The sequence below is a fragment of the Marmota monax genome, unplaced genomic scaffold (assembly GCF_021218885.2).
Source record: "Marmota monax isolate L192 unplaced genomic scaffold, Marmota_monax_Labrador192_F-V1.1 WCK01_AAM20220418_F8-fsc00114, whole genome shotgun sequence".
Lineage (NCBI taxonomy): Eukaryota > Metazoa > Chordata > Mammalia > Rodentia > Sciuridae > Marmota > Marmota monax.
In genome coordinates, this window is record NW_026694943.1 from 5,962,640 (window position 1) to 5,980,371 (window position 17,732).

General features: G+C 37.0%; 1 long non-coding RNA gene across 1 annotated transcript in view; it reads left to right on the top strand.

Annotated features, from left to right (window-relative positions):
• The first annotated feature begins 5,147 nt into the window (after positions 1 to 5,147).
• LOC131423530 (uncharacterized) overlaps positions 5,148 to 17,732 on the top strand; it is a 40,098-nt gene continuing 27,513 nt past the window's right edge. The window contains exon 1 of the long non-coding RNA XR_009225226.1: positions 5,148 to 5,260. This is a non-coding gene — a long non-coding RNA (uncharacterized LOC131423530). The remainder of the gene's footprint in view (positions 5,261 to 17,732) is intronic.

The following is a 17,732-nucleotide window of genomic DNA, read 5'->3' on the forward strand; positions in this document are numbered from 1 at the left end:
GATGTAAATTGGATTTTTCCAGGTTGTTAACTCAGTGTCTCAATATCATCTTTTTAGAATTTTTCTTTCCTCCATCCTTTGAGAGTCTGCCTTTATCATTTATTGCATTCTCTCATCCACTTGTATCATTTTGATGAATTCTCTTCTGCTCATTTGTGCAGAAATGATTGTTCCCCATTTCCCTGGCCAGTCTGCGCATTGCCTAACTGAGCACCAGTTCATTCCTGTGGCTTCTCTTTCTCGTGGTGTTACCATCCATAGTTCTTGGAGATTCATTGTCTCCATTCAGCAAAGAATTGAAGAACAGAACACAGAGATAGCAAGCAAGCAGCAGGTTTATTGCAACAGCGACAGTAAAAGGTTCTCCAAAGAGAAGAGGCCCTGGAGCCAGGAATCTGGTGGGATGGGGAAGATTTGGCTTGTTCTTTTAATGGTCTCTGGAATTTCCTCCTTTCCTCATCTCCTTCCCTATTCATACTCTCCTCACTATTGTTCTCCTGCCCTGTTTCCTTGCAGCTATCTTAGTTTTTCTACTGGTTCACTGCTTAGGAGCACAAGTATGGAAGTGTCTCTCTGATTGGGTCCCCCCACTTGTGTCCATAAACACTTTCATCAACTGGGAAATGGACCTCATTGAAAGACCCTCTCCATGCTCCTTTGGTCTGGCCCTGCATTGACCTCTTCACTTGCCGTCCTGCACTGGCTGCCTACGTCCTTCTACATCTCTTTCAGTGGCAGGAAGGGTTAACGTGGCATCAACTTTCTACAGGTTTTCAGGTTATTAAAGTACACTAGAGCCTGATGGCATCTGCATTAATCCTGTAGGAACGGGGAACAGCCAGGTGGCAGGACCTACTGTTGCAGCATGTTCCATGATAAACTTTTAACTGTGTCCGTCCCACGTGTGCATATTCATGGTGTTGAGAGAGATTGTAAACATTCCTGTCCTCTTTCTGGGGGTTTCTGATGTATGTCAGACCTTCCCTTGACACCATTGATTTGGAATAAGAGTAAGAATTTTCACTGAAGCTCTATAATTTAATATGTGTTAAAGTTAGATTTCCCTTTACTCTTTTTTTTTTGAGATTTTCCTATTTTTACTTATTTTATTTTATATATCCAGGAATATGTTTCCAGTTCCTAGAACATTGTTATTTTTAAAAAAATCATTTTTATTTTATAGACTAGACGTTTATTCTCTGTGTAGGTGTCAGCTTAGGGATTTAAGACTGACCCTTGTTAAAAGACAAATAAAAACATGAATCCAGGGATGGCACTACCTCTGCTCAGGAGTGGAGTAGAGAGGCCTGCTTTGGAGGACAGTTGCTCTCTGTAGATAATAGCACAAAGATATGGGTGTCTGGGGGCCAGACGTGGGTCCCCAGAGATAGTGTGATTATCTTAAAAGGGATGTCACCAGACAGTGTGGCTTGGAGGGGAGGTGTGGTCATAGAGAGGTTGGTTTCCACAGCCCAAAGCCCCAGGAAGTGGTCACAATTGTCAGAGGGGAAGCACTGTCCTCTTCCACATGGTGTGGCTGAATGGAGGCTTCCTGTTTCCCCACCCAAAGTCCATTTTCGTCTTGTCAGCCCTAATTCTATGTGCTCTGCCATTGTGCATGGAGAAAACGAGGGCCCTGGGGTGGGGTGGGGGGTAGTGCAGTCCTGTATCATGTGTAGAAGTGCATTTAGAAGTTGGTGGCCACTCAAATCCTTCCTTCATTCATTCATTCTTTTTTTTTTTTTTTTTTGGTACTGAGAATTGAACTCAGAGACACTAGCACACTGAGCCACATCCCCAGCCCTATTTTGTATTTTATTTAGAGACAGGATCTCACTGATTTGCTTAGCACCTTGCTTTTGCTGAGGCTGGCTTTGAACTCTTGATCCTCCAGTCTCAGCCTCCTGAGCTGCTGAGATTACAGGCGTGTACCACTGTGCCCAGCTCAAATCATTCTTATCTGGGATATTCTTGCAAGTTCATAGGAAAATTTCTGGTAGAGTCATTTGTTTGATGTTCCTGGGTTCAGTCAAGAGGCAGGCACCACTTTTGGCCAGGTTTTGTGGGTGTGTAGACATAGTAGGATAGTGGACAAATGTCCTTTGCCCCACAAGGGCTGTTTGTTTATGGTTATTTGTCAGCTTTATGACAAATACTTCAAAACTGGTAATTGCGACTGAGGTATCAATTACTAAGAACTATGTTAAAAACTACTATGTTGGTGGATTTGTCAATTGAGCATTGCACTTTGCAATACAAATGGCTAAATTGGCCAGAGAAGTACAAAAGCATAAAGAACCTGATTATTTCAGAAAAAATGACTTTACAAAGAAGCAATAAAGCCAATGATGATGGTGGTGTTTTCAGAATTATTCCAGAAATGGAAAAAATAATGAGAATCTAAAAATATCTTCAAGGGGCTGGGGCTGTAGCTCAGTGGCAGAGGGGTTGCCTAGCACGTGTGAGGTGTTGGGTTCCATCCTTAGCAACACTAAAATAAAATAAAGGCATGCTGTGCATCTACAACTACAAAAAAATAATTAAAAAATCTTCAAAAAATTTGACATAATTGATACCAAAACCTAGTCCACAAAAATGTGTAGTCTAGTTTAAATATTAATGTAAAAAATGTTAAGCACTAGCAAACAGTGCATCAACATATCGAGATGATGTTGTTATATGATACATCCACTATAAAATTACAACATGAATCCATTATAGAACAGATACAGATGTGACACAATACTTTCACATTAAGAAATAAATAAAATTCATATAAATTGATCAAAATAGAAAAAACAGATCTATGTTAAAATTTATTAAACTTGTTCTGCTTGTTTACACAATAATTTATACTTAAATTATTTATTTTAAAGTTTCCATCTATCATAAGTGTAAGTTTATATTAGTTTTGAATTTTACTAAGTGGATTAAACCTAAAGAGATACAAGTATCAAATGTGTTTCTCTTTTTTGCCCTCAAACATTTTTTGTTACATCTTTCTTTCTCATCATTCAGTATTTCATCTGCTTTCAGGTATTAAAGATTCCAATGAAATTCAGCTTCAAAGTTCCATCTCATGTATAGTGTGAAACCTGGTCAGCCCACAGGGAAAGTGGGAGAATGTCTGGCTCATTCTTCCACTCTTCCCCCTCTTCCTTGTCTTTCACTTCCACTTTACCATCATTGGATGCTTCTGAGTTTCTGTTTCCCCCATGGTTAACAGAAGTCCCTGGGGCGGGCACACTGAACTCAGTTAAGGTTGTGCGCCAACTTGATTATGGTGCCCTGGTATAACACTAAACTTCCCAGCAATTCAGCCAGCATAAAGCCCAGGCCAGAGCTGCTAATCATCTCTGCTCTTGGAGAAAATGTCAATCTCTGTGAGGATCCCTAGGAGTGTCTCTTTTGAAGCTGAGTGGGAGGAGGAGGTGACAGCTCCTCCTATCTTTATGCACAGGCCACCAACCAACCACTACCACAGATGAATTCTTCTGAATCAATTCCTATCTTCAGCTGATGTGGGCTGGACAGGGAGAAAACCTGTTCCTCTTTGCTCTGTCCTGAGAGAGAGAGAGAGGTCTGGTGGCTTTTTGTTGCTGTAGGCCAAGTGCAGATTTGGGATCCATTTTCCTCTTCTTTAAGACAAGAATAGTCTCCTTCTATAACTTCTTTGTTTATAGGTTCTTGATTTTCTAGGATTTAAACAAAAATCAACTTTATTTTTCTGTCTTTTAATCCTGATTTGTGAGTGAGTTATTTATTTATTTTTTAGCTGTTGGACAAAATCTTGTTTATTTCCTGTCATTGTTAGATTATTTCAGCATAGTTTCAAAATTATATAACTTTATATTACAGTTCTAATTATCATCTCATTTAGGGCTTCCCCCGCTCGAGCTATTGTTGTCAGTAATAAAACGTCCCTTTTCTCTTAATTCATAAGTCCCATGCCTTCTGCTACCGTCTATGATATTGTGCAGGTAGCTCGTCAGCTTGCAAATAATGTGAAAATCTCAGATTCTTTACAATTCTTGACATCTCTAGACTAGCAACCACATTTTTAAGAATCCATGCTATAAAAATAAAAACAAAACTAATGATGCCTAAGAATATATTTATAAGAAAATAAGAGCCTGGAGAAAAAAATGGATATAATCTAGATATTTACCCATATTGAATGGCAATGATTGGTGCTCCAGTTATTTTATTAAATATTGTGAAGCATTAAAAATGGAGTTTGAAATGTATAATAATTTGAATATGTATAATTTGAAATGTATAATAATCATTTTTACACAAGAAAAACAAGTTGTAAAGCAATAGGTTTGATCTGACTTTTGTAAATCAAAGCAAAATTAAACCTATTCAGTAATGGAGTGATTTGGGAGTGATTATTTGTGTGGGTATATATATTATATGAATATAATATATTTGCACACATGTGTATACATTTTTGTATGTGTATATATATATATATTTATTTATAAATATATATACAGTATATATGTGTTTGTGCTTCTTGCAACTAGATTTAGCTTTTTAATGATGTGCCAGCCTAATGAGAATGTACCACAGAGATTGTGTTGCTTTTCCATCTTCCTCTATCCTGCTGCTGTGAATAGCTGGAAGCCAGAGACAGCCAAGCCTGAAGCTTTTGTGCAACAACCAGAAACAATCTGCATTACCTGATAATAGATCTTATTTTAGATGAGAGAGAAATACAATGATCTTGCTTAAGCCAACATTATAATCTTAAAAACAAATTCTTGCATGCATAGGCAAACCTTGTCCTAATAATGCAAGTCTCATGGCAGACCACACATGTGGTTCTCCTTAGTGGAACATGTAGGCAGAGTACCTGTGCTGGTCCTCCAGCTTCCCTTTTGAGGTCAGCATCTTCACTGCAGCTGTTCCTGTCATGGTTCACTCTTCTAGGACAGACCTCAGCAGAAATTTTTGCCTTGAGAGCTGCTTTGAATCCAGAAAGAACCATTTTTTTGGATGTAATGCTTAGTATACTTTTATCTGGTTCTGAAATCTTTTTTAAAGTAGTTACTGTCTCTGTGATTTAACTTGGTATCAAAGTACTTCTTTCTTTACTCAACTGATTATTTCCTAGAATGTTTCTTTTTTTTTTTTTTTTTTCAACAGAGAGCTTGTCGCTGGGGATTCAGGTTGGGCCATCCCCAGCCAAAGCCCTGTCCACGAGGCTGCCTGATTCAGGTGGAGCCAGGAGGAAACTTTGCATCAGCCCCAGTAGGTGAGACATCTTTGTAAGAAATTTGATGTCCATTTAAGAGTTTAGTTCCTGGTCAGCATGTGGTAGGAAATTTAAAATCTTGTCACAACTTTGCAAAATCTGTTTGTTTTTTCTCCATGAAAACAGTACCAAAGCATGTGTTCTCCCAAATTGCAATTCCAGTCTCAGTGGTCTCCACATTATCTCCTTTACTTTCTGGAAGCGGGGCAAATCCCATTCCTGCTCCTTCAGGGTCCAGGTGTTCCCTTTAGTCTTCTCTTCAGAATGTTGGGAGCCCTGGTGGAAATGCACAGGCAGTTCAGAAGAAACCTTGGCTTCCAAATTTCAGCCCCCTCACCACGATCAAATGTAACACTTGATTTTCTTTTAAAATTGTTTCCAGTATTACAGATTGAATCCCAGGGTTCTTACTGCTATGATGAATCTCTTTTTATGTTTTATCTTGAGAGAGGGTCTTACGAAGTTTCTGAGAGTGGCCTCAAACTTGCCATTTATTTTCCTGCCTTAGTCAGCTGAGTGGCTGGGTAACAGGCCTGTGTCACCATGCCTGGCTGAGTGTAGACTTCAAAATGCTGGCCTGTGCCTCAACACCACTGTTGAAGGGACCTGACCTGGAGAGCAAGGGTAGTTTCACAATCAGGGGAACACTTTGTCCCTAAGGCTACTTAAAATTCCCTTTGATTCTCTTCCCATGTTTTTCATAACAAAGCTACTCTTAAACTCATCGTACGTCATTCCAGAAATTTCTGCAACTGTCTCCTGTGTGCGCTCCATATGTTTATCATACCCACTGGCCTTGCTCCATTGCTCCCTCACAAAATCCAGGATACCTGGTCCATGAAGAAAGGCTCCTCCGTAGAGTAGAGGAGGTAGAAAAGAGACGAAACTGGGACAAAGCAGAAAATGATTTTTTGAGGCTAGGAGCAAAGAAGACCAGCAGCTACTATAGGTTAAGAATTTTTAGCCCAAAACAGAAGGCAAGTGAATATTCATCTTTTTCATTGTAAATTTAAAGTTTACATATTTGGTATCTTAATGTGGATCTGAAGCACTAATGGATTCCTTGCTCATTCATCCATCGTGACTACTGTTAACCATACTACAGACACTGCTCTTATGAACCAGGGCAAGGAGAACCACTTCTCCTAGAGGGCCAGCCAAAAATGTTAATTACCCTATTCCTCCTTTAATACCTATATGATTAATAGATTCTGGAACTTCCGTTTCCATTAATACAAGGTAGCTGTTGGCAAAAGTAGTTATAATATCAGACATAAAATCAGTGGATAAAAAGGGGAATGGATCTGGAAAGTTCATGAAAGAGGTACACTCGATCTTTTATACACACTTAAAAAAATAGCAGGACTATTTCTGACTTCAGATGAACAAATCACGAAGACTTCCAGATCCCCTTCACTTTCTTGCAGTTTTGTATCCAGCAAAGATTGCAAAGTGCTGAAAGGCTCATCAGAGCCAGTGCATGTCTTCCCGGCCTTCCCCAGGAAAAAAGAGGACTCCAAAAGCAACCAGTGGTACAGGGAAGGGAACCAACAGAAAAATTCATGGAAGTGTTATTTTTCTTATAAAGAAAACCTAGAAATTGATATTTCATAGTTTTCTATTTACTGAAATAAATGTTAATGGATTATAACAAGAATAGTAATAAAATCAACCAAGCGGGTTCCAATGGGGAGATTTTGTCACATAAAAGATAGGCATTACAGCAGAGAAAGATACTTTTTGGGAAAACTATGTCTTATTGCAACAATTTAAGATGCTTTCAAAATTTATCTACTAAATTCAGGAAAACATAAATACATGAAACAAGATGTAAAATGCTACATGATAAAAAGACAAAAAAATGAACTAAGAGGAAGCAAAAAAAAATTCTCTTCAATTCATCTCCTTAATAGAGGTTGCTTATGCATCTCATTATGGACTGCATTGTGGGCTGCCAAGGTACCCGAGTTGAGGCCCTAACTCCGAGTATGAGTGCATTTGAAAGTAGAACCTGCACGGAGGAAATCAAATTTAAATGAGAGGATAAGAGCGGGGCCCAAATTCCAACAGTCCTGGTGACCTCATCAGGGAGGAAGAGACACCAGGAGCACAGGGACAGGTGACAAGGCTGCCATGTGGGAGCCTGGAAGACACCTCTGCCCCACTAGAAAAATGCTGTGACAGCTTGACCTTTGACCTCAGAGAAAGAAGGCTGTGGCACCTTGATGGAAGACTCCCAGCCTCCAGGACTGTGAGGAAGCAAAGAATCCTTTAAATTTCTGGTGTTCAAACTGTGTGCCAGGACGCTTGAGCACCACCATGAAAGCCCCATGGGATATTTAAAATGTTTGAGAGTGATAAAGGAACCCTGGATTCCTTTCAGATGCTGCACAATTTGCTATTCTGAGTTTGCAACTTTGATTTTGGATTGCACCACGTTCCTTCCTATGATGTCATGTTTGTGAAAATAGAGTTGTTCAATCTGATGCCAATATTTCTGAAGTTATGCTGTGATACACACATATGTTGTATTATTATGTAACTGTGGTTTTAGATTTTAAGGATGGATGTAAGTAATGTTAATTTTTTTTATAATGACATCCATCAAGAAAGTTTGGAAACCTCAAAGTAAATTAAAGTAAGTTAAGGACATTGAACAGGAACAAAAAGAAGTAAACAAAACCATTTATTATAAAAATAATAAAAATTAGGTTGTCTCAAAATTTTCCCTTGAAAGTAAATGCCAAATGCCTGAAGAAGTCTCTATTAAAATGTACCCAAATTAATCCTGTTCAACTTCATATTTTTTGGTGAGAATTTGTTTATGGTATACATTGTCTTAGTTCTTGAATGTCTGCTTTTATTTTTCAGTTGAATGGAATTACTAAGTGACATTAACAGTACAAATACTTAAACTAAACAAGAGATAAATTAAAATTACTATGCAGTAAGGAGGTCAGAATAAAAATGTATTGAGGGCTGGGGTTATGGTTCATCGGTAGAGCACTCGCCTAGCAAGTGCTGAGGCCCTGGGTTCGATCCTCAGCACCACATGAAAATAAATAAAATGAAGGTATGTGTCCAACTACAACTAAAAAATAAATATTTTTTAAAAATTAAAATGTATCGAAACCACAAATACCTGTATATGTGGTTTAAAGTCTACATAAAGGACAAATAAATTACTTTTAAAATATAAAATATTTAAAAATACATTTTAAAATAAAAATCTATACCTAGAACTCTACCTTTCAGATAGTAAATATTAATATGATATGGACATTTTATCTTTTAAGTCTCTATTGAAATTCATATTTGTGTACATATACTTTATTGTAAGAATTCCATGGGCCAGGTTCTTTGAAGGAATTGAACTGATGCTCTTTTTTATTTTTTTAGGGTCTTCAACAAAAGATTTTTTTTTTTTTTAAATTTTAATTTTAAATTGAAAGATTATAGTTGTATATATTTATGGAGTGAAAAATTGATTATAAAATTAGTGTATATAATGTGGAATAATTAAACCAAAGTAATCAACATATCTTCATCTTAAGAACTTACTTTTGGAACTAAAAACATTCAAAATTAACTTTTAGCAATTTTAACATGTACAACCTAATGTTTACTCTATTTACCACACATGGACTATATCTCAAAGAAAACAAAACTTACTCCTCTTGTCCACTTGAGGCTTTGTACCATTTTTTCCATCATCCCCTCTTTCCTCCCACCTCCCAGCCTCTGTAAACACCATTTTACTCTTTGTTTCTTTGATTTCAGTTGTTTTAAATTCTACCTTTAAGTGAGAGCATGTTGTGCCTTTCTATGCCTACCTTATTTCATCCAGCACAATGTTCTCCAGTTGCATTTATGTTGTAGTATAGGACAAAATTTATTTAGGACTGAATAATGTTCTATCACGGATATATACCATGTTTTCTTTGTCCATTCATCTGCTGATGGACACTTAGGTCAACTCCATAACATGGCTACTGTAAATAATGCTGCAGTAAAGACAGGGGTGCAGGTATCTTTTCAATAACTGATTTCACATCTTTTGGGTAATACCAGGAGTGGGGTTTCTATATCTTAAGGTAATTGTACTTTAAGCATTTTTGAGGAACCTCCATACTATTTTCCATAATGGTTACAATAACTTGCTTTCTCACTAGCCATGTGCAAGGGTTCCCTTTTCTCCATATTCTTGCCAAAACTTGTCACCTTTTTCCTTTTTGGTAATAGCCATTCTGATGGATGTGAGGTGATGCTGCATCATGCCTTCATTTGCATTTCCTTAATGATTAGTGACATTGGGCATTTTCCTTATACCTATGGCTATTTGTATGTCTTCTTCTGAGAAATGCCTGTTTGAATCCTTTGTCTATTTTTATTGAATTATTTTTTTCTATAGGCTTGTTTGAATTCCTTATATTTCAGATATAAACACTTAATCAGGTGTATGGTTTACAGATATTTTCTTCTGTTGTTCAGGTTGACTGTGTCCTTTGCTGTGCAGAATCCTTTTATTTTGATGTAATCCCATTTGTCTTCATTTTCTTTTGTTTCCTGTGGTTTTGGGGGGTCGTATCCAAAAACTGATAAACCAATGTGTAAAGATTTCCTGTGACATTTTATTTGCACTCTAGCTTACTTAGAAAACAGATTTTTAGAAGTCATAGAAAAGTAAATTTCATCAATGTTAGTCTATGATTATAAATCGAAGGAAAAGGAATCTAAATGAATGCAATTTCATTTGATCATTGTGATTCCAAAGAAATACCTGTAGGAAAATATGTGCTGAGACACCTAATTTTCACTGTTATAGGGTTAATTTTAGTAATAGATATTTATGGAAGAGAAATACTTTTAAAAGTTCAAGTAAAAGTTAACATTCCTTCTTAGATCTAGAGTGCTGGTTATATCTCGACATTTTTATGACATGCATTTTAATGATTTATAAATAGCAAATTGTATCTTATTGGGCATGTGCACTTGGCTTTTATTCTTCTAAAACTCACTTATCAAATTGTTTCTTAAGATTTCTAGGTTATTATTATGTTAATTTTGAATGGAATAAGTACCATTGGCTAAAACAAATCCCCAATGTACAGATATTTTTTATAATCCAGTGACTCAAATGTCAAAAATTATCACAAAAACACTAAAAAAGTAAAAAAAAAAATTAAGATAATAATAAGAATATGGTTTCTTGGAAGCAGCCGGAAGTGCAATCATTCTAGCTAGCATGGCTGCTTCCTTCAGGCTGAGAAATAATGTGGTTGTTTTAGTCAGTTTTGTTTTTTTGGCCACTGTCACCTAAAAGACCTGACCAGCACAATTATAAAGGAGAGAAGTTTATTTGGGGGTGTATTCAGAGGTTTCCATCCATAGACAGCCTGCTCCATGCTGTAGTGCTAGAGGTGGGACTGAACATCATGGCAGAGTGTGTGGTAGAGGGAAGCAGCAGATCAGAAAGCAGAGGGACTCCACTGTCCAGATGCAAAATATATACCCTGAAGCCACACCCCCAATGAACCATTTCCTCTAGCCACACCCCACCTGCCTCCAGTCACCATCACTTAATCCCATCAGGGATTGTTCCGCTGATTAGGTGAAGGCTGTAACTCAATCATTTCTCCTCCAAATCGTTTTGCATTGTCTCACATGTGAGCTTTTGGGGGTCACCTCATATCCAAACCATAACAATGGTTTTGCCCATGAGTGAGGAAGGTACTCATCCTCACCAGAGCCTCTGCCCTCCATCCTCTGATTTGTTCAAGAACAGTAGGGAAACAAACCTCCCAAGCAAAATACCTCTACAATCATCTGCAGGACCAGGATTCCACTGGTGCTGTCTTTACTGTGCTGCCCAACACTGCTGTGAGCAGGGAACAAGGGGCTGTACACCACCCTGGGCCATGTCCTGTTGACTGTCTTGCTTTATTTTCTTAAACTTAGAAAAAGGTTAAAACAAAAGTTTAGAAAGAGAATATCTCCCAGTTGTTGCAGTCAGCTGTGAATAAGAGCTCTGGATGAAGCAGCATTTCAACTTCAGACACAAGCGCAGATTCTGGCACTTACGATGTGGCTCTTTGACAAAGAAAGATCCCTGGAAAAACTCATATCAAATTCCTCTCTAAAATCTGTTGGCTTAGTGAAGCTCAGTTTCATGAGAAATGTCTTACTAGGGTATTGAAATATCTTATGGATGAAGAAAAACTTCATAAGTTTATATTCATTTTACTGAACCAGTAAATGGACCTTTAAATCAGGTCCATGTATAACAGAGCTCTCCTTGAAGTACTATATAAGCGTGCAGTAGTGTGGATACTTGATATATTAATTTCATGAGCACCCATCTTTTTCAAACTTTAAGTGCTTGAGGAACTTGGTGAGATATGGATTCTAGTTTGGTAGATCTTCATTAATTAGTAGAATTGCTGTCACATGAACCTTGGGTAGCAAAGATGTTGACAGATTCAGAATGATGACCAATTTCAAGTGCAAATGAAAACAAGGAGATAGCAAATAAAGAGCCTGTGAACTGATATGAGAGCTTTTAATATCACATTGAAAGTTACAGGAATCTGGTCTTTCAGAATTTTACAGTAGAATTTTATTTTAGAAAAGGAACAGGGAATGAAATTGACCAAATTATACTGTTGTACTGTGCACATGTATGCATATTCAACAACAATTCCACCACTAGATATAATTCTAATCTTCTAATAAAATGGGAGAAAGATTGATATGCAAAAAAAAAAATCACTCTGAAAGTTGGAGAGAAACTGATCTGGAGCCAGAGAAGCTAGAAGACAAGCAATATCTCAGTTGTGCAGGGAGAGCCATATTAAGGGCTGTGGTCCAGAGACCACAGAGATACTAAACTTGACAGTTACACCCTAGATTATGGTGCCAGTTAAGTGAGGCTTCTATTGTTACTTGTAATTCTGTGAACTGTAAAGAGATCCTGCTTCCCACAAGGTAAACAACACCTCTGAGTGTAAGTAACAGCCTGTTTTGCTTCTCCTAACCTGTCTTGTAAATATTTTATTGGATTATGGAAGTACACATTGTCAGGAGCCACGGACACTTTGTATCTAACCATGAGACCTGCTGTTTAGAAGCTCCTTGAAGTTTGAAATAAGTTGCTTATTAACACTAGTTTGTTTCTAAGCTAGAATAATATATGGGATATTACTGTAACATGGAAGTGACCACTGCCATTTATCATCTAAATATAAGCCTTTTAATTTATTCCTCAAGACATAAATTAATATAATAAAAAGAAACTTAGTATAGCCAACTGTATCTAGATCCCTAGTAAATATGAGTTTCTAACATTCTCTTTTTACCCCCTTTGGTGCTAGGGACTGAACGTAGCACCTTATCACTGACCAACATTCCCACCCTTTCAGTTTTTTATTTTGATACAGGCTGTGGCTACAAGGCTATCTTTGAACTTGAGATCTGCCTGCCTCAACTTCTCAAGTCACTGGAGAGTGACTAATGTTATTCTGTCATGGAGACTTTTAAATGAACACCATCCCAAAGAGGTAAAAACACAATGCTGAATCAGTGACTTTAATAATTCCTTCATTTTAACCCAAAGAAAGATACAAACAATTTTCACTAATATAAATTAGGTTTTCTAAGCCAACACAAACCAGGCACTAAACTAACATCAAAAGACTGTCTGAAGGGAGCCCTCGTTATGGTCTTGCATGGGCATTCATAGGAATGATCGTAGGTGGGATTTTTAATACATTTAGAAGAAAAAAAACTAAACAATAAGATAAATCAGAGGGCTGGGGATGTGGCTCAAGTGGTAACGCGCTCGCCTGGCATGCTCGGGGTGCTGGGTTCGATCCTCAGCACCACATAAAAATAAAATAAAGATGTTATGTCCACCGAAAACTGAAAAATAAATATTAAAAAAATTTCTCTCTCTCTCTTTAAAAAAAAGATAAATCAGATAGTGAAAATGGATATCTTAGTCTTCCATAGAGCTCCCTCAATGTGTGGAACACAATCTAACACATAGTAGGAGTGTGAGGCAAAATGTTGACTGGACATAACTTTTCACTTAACTCCAGATGTTTATTTTTTTGCTTCTGGGAGAACTGATTTTTCTAATATACTTGCTATTTGTAGTGCTAGTGAAGGATAAATGTGGGCTGTGGACTGTGTGTGTGCGTGCATGTGTGTGCATGTGTGTGTGTGTGTGTGTGTGTGTTCCTGGGTCCGAGAGAATTTTAACATAAGGGAAGTATTAAGTATTGTCATTCTCAGGAAGAGAATGTAGAAATCTTTCCTGGAGAAGAGGGAAGGGTGAAGGGAATTCCCACAGCTGACCTAAGAGGCTGTGCTCCCTCACATTGGGAATGTGGAGAGAGACCCCTGCACAGTGAGCAATAGAGCCACCATGTAGTTGAGATGTGATGATGTGTTCAGGCCCAAAGGAGTAGACTCAGTTGGTGCTCCTTCATGGCTATTCTTTCTAAGCTCTCATGTGGCCCAGAATGCATTTAAGAGATTCCCAAGGTGGGGAAAGAAGCCTGAGTTTGGAACCTGCAAGCCCATTACAGGGCTTCTACAGAAAAGAGTAATGTGATCTCATGCCAGAGACCAAAGTGCACTGCTTAGACAGAAGCTGAAGTGATGATACGGCCAAAATCACGGCATGTTGAGTCAGGAAAGGGACTCCAGGCTCTGGGCTTACTGGAAGTGCATACCACTAGATTCACCAACTATTGACTGGGGAGCAGATACCAGCAGGAAGCAAGTGACCAGGAGGGATGAGGATACTGTGTTGCCAAGGCAATCAGGGACCCAGAGCACAGGACAGTGTCCAGCACAGAGGCCCAAGGGCCATTCTCCTCTATTGGGGTTATGTGTGATTGTTCTCTCTCATCTCATGATCAGGGATGTAAATTAGGGCATGATTGCCTTAATACAATGGTTGCATTTTCAAAGTGACTATGACATACATTATTTTAAAGAATTGGTAATAATTTCTTTGCCCTTTACTTGATTGAAAACTAAAAAAAATGTGACATTTTTGGTTCCAAAGCGAGAAGCTTTTGTTTCCTAACCTTTAAATTAAAAAAAAATTTTAATTTAAATTCAAACTGCATGTTACTGAAAATCAAGCATGATCTTTCTTAACTGATTGTATACTCAGAGGTGAGTATATAATCATTATCATGCCTGTTTTACATGGTAAACTCACTGTGCTTGTGAATGAGGACATAATATGTAAGGATATTAAAATATTCCACATTTCTCAAACTCATTAATGACTGGGTTCTAGACCCTCCTGTTGGCGTTCTTATTTTCCTGTAGCATGTTGGCTTGGATCATTTTTCTATTATGGAGCATTCTGAATGCTTTCAGGAGAAGTTGGTTTGTTTGTAATTTGTATGCTTCTACCTGTGGCACTTTAATATTTACGTGGGCACAGGCCTGAGGACGGACGTGAAGGTGGATAAATGACCCCCTCCTAGGGATTTTATAAGCTCCTTGGCTCACTGGAAAAACTCATTTGGTAAATGGATCCTCACTGTACTAAGAGATGTTTACCTAGTTCTTTTATGTAAGTTCAGCCTGCTTTGTTCTAGCATTAACTTGATTTCGTTATTTCTGGTAATCTCTTTCCATAGCATAATGATCAATCACTTTCTATAGCCTCAAATGACCCTTTTCCATATATAAAATGATCAATCCTGTGAAAAGAGAAATCAGACCATTTTCAGGTTGTGCTTATGTTAGTATTACATTTTAAAGCTGATTTTCTAGAAACTTTTCTTATCTGTGATAGAGGAATTAATCCATGAAAAAATAATTTTAAAAAATTCTGTTCACTTTAATCTCTTTATTACATATAGATATATTTCTCTAAAACCCTAAAATGTAAAAAAACTCAAATAAATTTGGGATGTTCTGTATATCGAGTTATCTAGTATACTTTTAGAGTGAATAAGCTGTATAATGTTTTTGGGTTTTGTTCAAAATCTTTTTCCTGGAGAAGTACCAGGTCATTGAATAGAAACAAAATATGAGGCAATTTAAAAAGGCTACTGTTGAGATTTTATTTTCTTTCAATGATGAATAAACATGTTTTTACATTAATGCATATTTGCTAAATACGACAGAAAATTCTTTGCAAATGTGAGAAAAACGAACACACGTCACATGCTAACTGTGGTGTAAGTTATGCCAACTGCGTTTCTAGGCACCAACACCAGAAGGCACTAAAACACTGTAGTTAGTTGTCTGCCTGCCAGGCAGGCTGTTCACAGCCTGTTCACACAGGGCAGGCTCTGTGCGGTATTACTCAATGCAAGGATTGACAGGAGGGGCACACTCTAGCCCCTTCATTTCAGAAGATGTTTAAACACAGGTTGTATTTTGTTTTCTTTCTGTACATGAGAGGAAATCTCTTCATAAGGGAAGCTCAAGAATGCGTTCCCTTCTTCTCTGTCTCTTCTTGGTGGCAAGAATTAGGGATTTGGTATTTGAGATGGGGGGAGGGAAGGGACTGAATGCATTTGTTTAAGTTCATCACAGTCACGAACATTAGGAAAGTGACAGGAAGGCAGCATCAGGTAGAAGCTCAGGAATAAATTTATAAAGGATTAGAAGTGTGTACTCCTGGGGGTGGTGGTGGAGGAAGAAACAATTTTAAATACCCCAGAAAAAACATAACTATTTTTCTTTTTTCCTCTCAAATGTTATTAAAACAACAAAATGGTAGATTTTGAGATTACATATTCCGATAAATGCAAAAGTTTGTAAGAAAAGCATATATTCTTGTATCATGCTGCTTTTAAAGTTAGAACATAGAATGAGAGATCACTGCTGTGCTATGGATGGAAAATATGTAATAGAAAGCAATCACAAAGTTAGGCATAATTCCAAAGTTGCTCTTTTTTAAAAAAATGTATTTAATAGTAAGTCCATAAGCACATAGCAGAATATTTCTGTTGTAAATTGCTTGAAATTCTCTATATAGTAATGAGAAGTACCATGATTTTTAGGCTTCTGACATTTAAATAAGCCAAATCATCAGATAGCAACAGAACTTGGTAATCACCAGTCATCAGTGTTGCTGCGATATGCTCAGGCCCTGAGTAGGGCAGGGCTTTCTGTTCTCTGGGTTATCTTGAATTCTACAATCAAAAGATTTTATGACAATGAAAATCTTATGGTAGCAGTAATGAAGATGCCATCATGAACGCTGACTCATTTAATTGTCCTAACATGTGAATGTGTAGGAGTAGATGTGTTGCATAATGGCCACATTATGTTGGAAATTCTCAGAAAAAGTTGTTTTACCTTTTTTTTTTTTCCAGTTTTAGTGCTGGGGTTGAACCCAAGTGCTCATGCTTGCTAAGTACTGTCACTGAGCTATGCCTGCAGCCAAGAAAAAAAAATTGAAGCACAAAATAAATGACAAAACACCAAATATATAAAAAATTTAAAAAAACATAAATATTTGACTAAACAGGTTTACTGAAGTGATTTCTTTTTAAGAAATATGGTGAGACTCACAAAGGAAATCTATACATAGGGATGGAATATTTTAGATTATGCTTGAGGAAGATTCTGTTGCTTATTACTTTTAAACTTACTATATATGCATGTATTCCCATTTATGGCCAATAATCCAAAAAGAAATACTTAAAAGTTTGAAGTCCCCCTCTGGGTTTCTACAACTTGTAACAGAAAAAATAAAGCAAACTAATTATGAACAAAAATTTTTTAAACCACAGATGCTTCTCAAAATTTTGTAGTGAAGGTTGTTGGTGACAGCACAATTACTTTTGTTAAAACTAAAGTGACACAATTGTTATTTGATAGTGAAGATATTTTCAAATTTATTTCTCAGTTCTTCACTCTGAAATGAAAATTGCATAAAAACTTAACAATTTGCCAAATTTCAGGAGATAGTATTTGATGAAACTTTGTTTATTTTTCTGTAATACACCTGAAAAGGAGAAAAATTATTCATGGTTCTTTTTGTTATTGCTTATATTTGCTTTGGGGGAGACAATTTCTTAGGACAAGGCCTTGAAAAGACCAGGGCTTTCAAGGTGGCTTTTAGCTCATCAACTTATGCATACAAATAGAAGGGTGAAATTAAGGAACTTTAGTTACCAAATTAAATTGGTGCAACTGCAATTGTTGTTGGCATTGACTTCTTTTTTGTTGTACATACTAGACAACAGTTTTATGAATACATAAATTATGGAGAATATTTTATTTTTGTAAACCAAAACACAACTTCAGAGTCAACTGAAAGTTACCAAAATATACATTAATTGCATTTTATTTCTCCTTTTTACTGCTCTATATAATGGTTTTATGATTTAAAATCTCTTGGTATGTTATGCCTTTATCAGAACCTAAAAGAACATGAACTCTATACATACTTAAACTTTGCCACTAGGACAGGAAGTTGTTGATAAGT